The sequence below is a fragment of the Salvelinus sp. IW2-2015 genome, unplaced genomic scaffold (genome assembly GCF_002910315.2).
Source record: "Salvelinus sp. IW2-2015 unplaced genomic scaffold, ASM291031v2 Un_scaffold2383, whole genome shotgun sequence".
Lineage (NCBI taxonomy): Eukaryota > Metazoa > Chordata > Actinopteri > Salmoniformes > Salmonidae > Salvelinus > Salvelinus sp. IW2-2015.
In genome coordinates this window covers 42504-51218 of record NW_019943706.1, presented here as the reverse complement: position 1 = coordinate 51218, position 8715 = coordinate 42504, and positions in this window count along the sequence as shown.

The following is an 8715-nucleotide window of genomic DNA, read 5'->3' as shown; positions in this document are numbered from 1 at the left end:
CTCGTCTTTGGCCCACCAGCGTGTTTCACCAATTACATCAAGCAAGTCTGTGTCTCCTGTCCTCACTGGTTTCCTCCCATAGCTTCATGCGCTTGTAGGAATCTCGAACGAACACTGCAATGTCATTCAGTAGTGAGAAAAGGGATTAACTTGCCACAACAACCCCAGTGGTGTCAGTTAGCACAAGGTTGAGGACATGTGAGTAACACCATATGTGTACTTGGTTAGGAGACTCTCCTGTGAGCAATGCAGAGAAGCCCCTGTATTGTCCCTGCAATTAGCTGTGCCGTCTTTTGCATTACCAACACATCGTTTGATATCTATGTCCATCTTCTCAAGGGTCTGTTTCACAAGGTCCACAAAGTAMTGTCCAGTCGATGACTCACAGTCAATGACCTCAATGAGTCTCTGGTGGACAACATCAGTGACATATCGCAGAACTACTGCACACTGGTCTTTGGATGTTAAATCCTGTGTTGTGTCCATTCGTATTGAGAACATCCCTGCCTTTCTCACTTCAACAGCAACTGTCTGCTGAATCAACATTCTGATGACTTCAATTACTTTATTTGCTGTTGTTTTGGACGTCATAGTTACCAAGGACCCTCTTCCTTTACTTCCCACCTGCTTCTTGCTCTTCTCAATGCAATCACTAACATGCTCTTGTAGGCAGACATCATATTTACTTAGCAACAATATGAGCTCAAGAAACTTGCCATGATTGACGACCATGTTTTCCAAGTTATATGCAGCTTCGTGTCTGTCCTCTGTAGCTAAGCCCCCATTTACCAATAACTTTAACTACATCAATTACACATTCCATGACCTGCCTCCTCTTTCTGACCTGGTCTCGTTGAACTGACATTTGCTTATCACCCAAAAGGGTACGAATGTCTGCTTTGCTGGCTCTGAGGAAAAAGGCTTCTGCACTTTCTCTATGGGTCTTGCTTCTCTCATGTTCCTGTACTCTCTGATGGGCATGTTTCCAGGTCTGCATGCCTCCTTTGACAAATGCACTCACTGGCTGAATGTGTTGCAAATGCAAGACATACTGAGCAGAACAAGGAAAGAGTTACTTCATTGTAGGTCAGCCATTTTCTGTTTGTTCCATCTTTGGAGTGGAATATATTGGGAATAACTCTGAGGGATTTGTTTTGGGTGGTACTGAAAAAATAAGGCAAAATCCTTGGACTGAGGATGGGCAAAATAATCAAATGGATTTTCAGTGCTTTCGCTGTCCCTTTCTATTTCCCTGTACTGGGCTCTGAAACTCTCTCGCTCTCTCTCTCTGCACATCTGGTTGCTCTGCAGAATGAGATTAACATTGTAAATAACCTAAACTTAAACTTGCATTACTTGAGCAGTCATCGATTGTATTCCCCCCCGATTACATTCCTACTGATAATCTCATAAATAAAGCACATGTTAATCTGAAATCATAGCCTACATGTTTAGGTTTGTGCTCTTAAGTTGTACCTGAAGGTTCCTGCTCTGAGTCTCACTCTGAACTGACCACCATCTCCAGTTCTGCAGGAGCACCTGAAGCTCTAGTGCTGCTGCTGCTTCCTTCTCCACCTTWGCAAAGAAAATACTCTATTATCATACTCACTCACTATCATTAGTGTATCAGTAGGCTACATTAATACAGCTCTGAAAAAAATTAAGAGTGGTCTCTTAATTTTTCCCAGAGCTGTATATTATTGTAGTAACTTGTAATGCTTGTACTAATCGTGCTAATGATCTTTGTCATTGCCTGTGCTGTGTCACRTAGCCTACTGTGTTACATTCATGGATAAATTATGGTTACGTTACTGTAGCCTGTTTCCCTAGCTTATGTGGMATGAGTCATGACCGAATGCTGGCAAGTCCATAGTCTAGGTTTACTATTTTTTACTAGTTGAAACACATTGCATTCAATGTCATATTATGATCGCTATGTTGCACTCATTGCTATGATATAATTCCTCCACGAAGACGTAAGAKKTGAAAACTGTTTAGCCTACCGGCCGTTGTGTCACTATTATTAGCTAGGCTACTTAGCTAGCCATGCTCGGTGTCGTGTGTGTCAGTGTGTGTTTTAGCGAGTGTTTTTGACTGACCTGGTCCCTTACTGGCGAACGCTTTTTTTGCAGCATTTAGCCAGGGCTTTTCTCTTTTTTATTCTCTCCCTCTCTGCTCCACCTTTCCTTTTCTGACCATCCATTTCGCCGTGTGCCTAGTCTAAAATGTTATCGGTAGAGAAGCAGGTAGACGGTTGCTATGTGCGTCGCGGAGAGACCTGACGTTATTTTTGGCGCGGGGACACTGCAGCGAGAGAGAGAGAGTTGCGCCTGATGTGTGAATTCTCCGTCAATTCTATCCTGCTTGCTGTATTATCGCTGGTCAAGTTGACTATTCACGGCAGGCCAAAACGACCCTCAGCCACCGGGAAATGTCAAAACCGCCACTGCATGTCAGCAGTCAAGTTGTCGAGATATTGGACATTTAAGAAGAAAAGTGTCTCCAGCCACATCATCATGATGATCCATTTTGCATCATCATGAGACACTTTTCTTTCTAGCTGTTCGTTGTGAGCTTCATGAAATGGGTTTCCATGGCCGAGCAGCTGCACACAAGTCTAAGATCCCCACGCGCAGTGTAGTGTAAAGCTAGCAGCCATTGGATTCTGGAGCAGTGGAAACACGTTTTCTGGAGTGATGAATCACGCTTCACCATCTGGCAGTCCTGACGGACAAATTTGGGTTTGGCGGATGCCAGGAGAACGCTACCTGCCCCAATGCATAGTGCCAACTGTAAAGTTTGGTGGGTCTGTGGAATAATTGTCTGGGGCTGTTTTTCATGGTTCGGGCTAGGCCCCTTAGTTCCAGTGATGGGAAATTTTTACGCTACAGCATACAGTTACATTCTAGACGATTCTGTGCTTTCAACTTTGTGGCAACAGTTTGGGGAAGGCCCTTTCCTGTTTCAGCATGACAATGACCCAATGCACAAAGCGAGGTCYATACAGAAATGGTTTGTTGAGATCGATGTTGAAGAACTTGACTGGCCTGCACAGAGCCCTGACCTCAACCCAATCGAACACCTTTGGGATTAATTGGAACGCCGACTGAAAGCCAGGCTTAATCGCCCAACATCAGTGCCCGACCTCACTAATGCTCTTGTGGCCAGTGCTTGATTTTGGGAGGTGACCAGGGGAGCTCTGAGGTACCAGAAAATCACCTTTATAACAAAGCATTGCATGCATATCATTGCATTTGCACGTTCCTGGTCTAGACYAGAGCAGTAGAATAAAGGCCCTTGTTGAATTTTATTTATAGCCTAGGGTCCGGGATTAATTGTACCTTTTATAAATGCATTTCATGCAATTCTATGTAATTTTAATGACCAGAGACTTTTGTTTAATAGGGCACAAATGAYTGAAATGTCAGGCTACTTTGACACTGACAAACTGAGAATGTGAGATCATTAAAAACGACCTTGTCTTGAATCAATCAATTGCCTAGGCCTAGGTGTGTGGAGACACACATATTGTACAATATGAGGAGGAAATTATACTCCTAAAAAGCTTTCTAGTTTCACTGACTCACCCAATAATGCGCAGATTCACTCACCAGCGATGGCCGATGCACTCATCCAGAAAGCCTCTCTCGTTTTAGTTTGTAAAAACAATGCTGTTCGCTCAATAGGCCTATTTGGAAGTTGATAAAATATTTTCGTAGCCTACAGACAGATAAGTATTTCTGTTTCAGCAGAAGCCATTTGCTTTCCAACCTGTGCTATCCCACGATTGTATTAGAAATATTGCGAAAGGCCTGTTTTGGCTGCATGCTGTTCACTGACTGATTTGCCACGTGTTCCACGTGTTCCCGACTGTAGGCAATGCCTTGTGATTGGGCTCCACACAATCCACAGCTGAACTAAAAAAATTAACTATTGATCCTCTGTGGCCTACTCGTGGGGAGTATTCTGTAGTATTTCAATTATTTCCGAACAGACGGAAGTAATTCTATAACTTTAGCAAATGTATTTCAATTTATCAGCTGCAGMACCACCATGAAGTACAACTCTGGAGAGATGGTAGGTGCAGTCTCATCAGAACAGAGAGAGGGAAAGATCGATTTTTTATTTAACCTTTATTTAACCAGGAAGGGTTCATTGAGATTTAATAATCTCTTTTTTCAAGAGCGTCCTGGCCAAGTTTCAGGCAGCACCAAGTCATTGACAAAACATTACAGACAGACAACATGAAAAACTACAAGTAATCTAGGTAAAAAACCCATGGAATTGCACAAGAGTATAACAAAATCAAAAACAGCAAATTAAAAAAACATTGACAGGTCAGGAATCAGCTCAAAAATCCTTCATCAGTGATTTAAAAACACCAATCGGGACAAGTTCTTCCAGTTTAAAAGTATTTTGTAAGGTTTTCCAAGACGATGGCGCAGAGTACATAAAAGCCCTTTTACCAAATTTAGTTCGGACATTTGGACAGTTAGCAGGATAAAGTCCAGCGAAACCGAAGAGAGTACCCACCGCATTTCTGAAAAATAAAAATGCCCAAATAAAAAGGTAGTAAACCCAAAATGGCTTTGTAAATAAAAGTATACCAGTGACTGGGCCTACGAGTGACTAGAGAAGGCCAGCCAACCCTGGTAAACAAAGTGCAGTGGTGCGTAATGGTTTTGCAGTTTAAAATAAATCTCAAAGTGCCATGGTAAAGAGTGTCAATTGATCTCAAACACTGAGTGGAAGCATTCATATATAAAATATCCCCATAGTCTAGTAAAGGCATACATGTAGCTGATACTAGMCTCCTTCTGGCTTCAAAAGAAAAACAGGCCTTATTCCTAAAATAAMATTTTGTAAGTTGTTGAGTATGCAATTTAAAAGAGAGGCCGTCATCAATTCAAATTCCAAGATATTTATATGAGATCATAGAAAGTGAATCTCATTCTGGTTCTGTGAGAGATAGGCTACAGGCAGGCTTCTCTCTCGCAACACAGCAATTGCCACAAGTTGGCCTCTAGGCGACAATGTTGCGCAAATCATAGGGCAGGCCCAACCCGAAGCAATTCTTAGAATATCAGGGGCAGGCTGAAAATCTACATTTTCACATTAGGCTACGTTTTTTTAGGGTGCAGAAGAATTACAGAGGAGGCAACTCAAATGAACTCTGAACCCTTTAATTTTAATTTTTGCATGCAAACACTGAACATTGTGTTTCATGCCTCGAGAGGTACCGAATCCTTGCAATTAGGTTCCCGGAACGAAACAGTCCAAAACTGAGAGGTGCCGGATCCTGTTCCAGCACCTCAGTTTTAAGCACTGCTTGTGACTGAATGGAAGAAAGTCCCCGCAGCAATGTTCCAAATCTAGCGTTCCAACATCTAGCGGAAAGCCTTCCCAGAAGAGTGGAGGCTGTTATAGCAGCAAAGGAGGGACAAACTCCATATTAATGTCCATGATTTTGGAATGAGATGTTCAACGAGCAGGTGTTCACATACTTTTGGTCAGGTACTGTAGTGTATTTTAGRAATACAAATGACTTTACTTAAAAATACCATCACCTTATTGGAGGGTGCTGCCAATAAACTGCCTGGACCTCAAACCAGCAAAGGCTACCCAAACAAACCAACTGAAAAAAAGTACATTTTTGCAATGGCTTTACATTTAAGACATGAATATTAGTTTTAGCTATCCCCTAGTTGGCAGGGGATACAACAATATACTACAGTCATGTCCGCAAAAACAACAGTAAATACTACAGCCATGTCCTCAAACACCACAGTTAAACTAAAAATAAAATGTAACCTTTATTTAACCAGGTAGGCTAGTTGAGAACAAGTTCTCATTTATAACTGTGACCGGGCCAAGATAAGCAAAGCAGTGCGACAGAAAGACAACAGAGAGTTACACATGGAATAAACAAGTGTACAGTCAGTACACCAAATAGAAAAAAAGAAAGTCTATATACAGTGTGTGCAAATATCATGAGGAGGTATCGGCAATAAATAGGCCATAGTAGCAAAGTAATTACAATTTAGCAGATTAACAATGGAGTGATAGATGAGCAGATGATGAGCAGATGATGGTGTGTAAGTAGTGATACTGGTGTGCAAAAGAGGCAGCAAAGTAAATTAAAACAGATATGGGGATGAGGTAGGTAGATTGGGTGGGCTATTTACAGATGGCTATGTACAGCTGCAGCGATCGGTTAGCTGCTCAGATAGCTGATGTTTAAAGTTAGTGAGGGAAATGTAAGTCTCCAGCTTCAGCGATTTTTGCAATCGTTCCAGTCACTGGCAGCAGAGACTGGAAGAAATGGCTGCCAAAAGGATGTTGGCTTTGGGGATGACCAGTGAGATATCCTGCCTGGAGCGCGTGCTACGGGTGGGTGTTGTTATCATGACCAGTGAGCTGAGATAAGGCGGCGCTTTACCTAGCATAGACTTATAGATGACCTGGAGCCAGTGGTCTGGCGATGAATATGTTAGCGAGGCCAGCCGACTAGAGCATATAGGTCGGCAGTGGTGGGTGGTATAAGGCGCTTTGGAACAAAACTGATGGCACTGTGATAGACTGCATCCAATTTGCTGAGTAAAGTATTGGAAGCTATTTTGTAGATGACATCGCCAAGTCGAGGATCGGTAGGATAGTCAGTTTTACTAGGGTAAGTTTGGCGGCGTGATTGAAGGAGGCTTTGTTGCGAAATAGAAAGCCGATTCTAGATTTGATTTTGGATTGGAGATGTTTGATGTGAGTCTGGAAGGAGGGTTTAAGTCTAGCCAGACACCTAGGTATTTGTAGTTGTCAACGTATTCTAGGTCAGAACCGTCCAGAGTAGTGATGCTAGTCGGGCGGGCGGGTGCGGGCAGCGGACGGTTGAAAAGCATGCATTTGGTTTTACTAGCGTTTAAGAGCAGTTGGAGCCACAGAAGGAGTGCTGTATGGCATTGAAGCTCGTTTGGAGGTTAGTTAAGTATCAAAATTAAAAGTATAAATAATTTCAAATTCCTTAGATTAAGCAAACCAGACAGCACCATGTTCTTGWTTTTAAAAATGTACAGATAGCCAGGGGTACACTCCAACACTCAGACATAATTTACGAACGAAGCATGTGTGTTTAGTGAGTCTGCCTGGTCAGAGGCCGTAGGGATGATCAAGTGCATGAATTTGACAATTTTCCTGTCCAGCTAAGCATTCAAAATGTAACAAGTACTTTTGGGTGTCAGGGAAAATGTATGGAGCAGAAAGTACATTATTTTCTTTAGAAATGTTGTGAAGTCAAATTAAAAGTTGTCCAAAATATGAATAGTAAAGTACAGATAACCCCCCAGAATACTTAACTAGTACTTTAAAGTATTTTTMCTTAAGTACTTTACACCCCTGTAAATACTGTGGTTATCTGTTTATTATTTTCTACCTTCAGAAGTACAGTATTGTTTGTCACAGTTTTTGGTCATCTTGTTTACTTGGTCAGCTGAATCTCTGTGAAAGCACTGTTGTATTTCATAAAGCTAAGAAGTCATTTTGGTGTACTCTTGTTAATGTGTGTTATCTGTATCAAACAAGAAAACCTAATCCTCTGTTGACCTAACTCAATAGGTGGCCTGTCACAAACCTGTGTGTCTTTATGTTTTGGTTGAGGTGTTCCCCTCATTAAACAGTAACTTGCATAGTCGGCAGATGTTACTACAATATACTACAGTCATGTCYGCAAAACACTATAGTGAATACTACAGTAAATTCCACAAAAGCAGTGTAGAGAATACCATAGTATATAAATATACTATACTACAGTATTTAGACCGTATAATTTTTTCATGTGGGATGTTTCTATAAAGGGCAGTAAACAGTCTTATCAATCTTAATCATACACAAGTTGTTTTATAGTGCAGAAACAAAGTGATTGCATTCCAACCTAAATGTGTTTTGTGTTGATGTGTCCACAGTGGGGTATGTGTCTGTGCAKACAGGAGGCTCCATCACCTTCCCATGTCACTATGATCCGAGTCATATCAACCATGTGAAATACTGGTGTAAAGGATTAGGTTGGGATGTATGTTCTTATGTAGTACGCACTGACCATCCTAAGAGCAGTGGTAAGACCTCAATCTCTGATGACATCAACAAGAGAATCTTCACTGTGACCATGACTGACATGACGTCATGGGACTCTGAGAATTACAGGTGTGTTGTGGAGATCAATGGAGGACCAGATATCAGGATACAATGGATCTACCTATCTGTCACTCCAGGTACGATCCCTTCACTGCTTGTATCTAGTAAAGTAGAATGAATAGTGCTCAGCAATGTCCAATGGAGTGTCCAGTAAACCTGCAATGTCAAATACTAAATAATGACCCAATTATAAATAGCCTATTACAACAAATGAAATGAGAAATGTGTAACCACTCTGAAATTCATAGACAGATCTATACTGTACATGTAGGTAAAACAAGATTATAAACTCAGCCAAAAAAGAAGCGTCCCTTTTTCAGGACCCCGTCTTTCAAAGATAATTAGTAAAAATTCAAATAACTTCACAGATCTTCAATGTAAAGGGTTTAAACACCATTTCCCATGCTTGTTCAATGAACCATAAGCAATTAATGAACATGCACCTGTGGAACGGTCATTAAGACACTAACAGCTTACAGACGGTAGGCAAAAGGCCTCTTAGTGTCCTAAAGTTTTTCATAACTGTGACCTTAA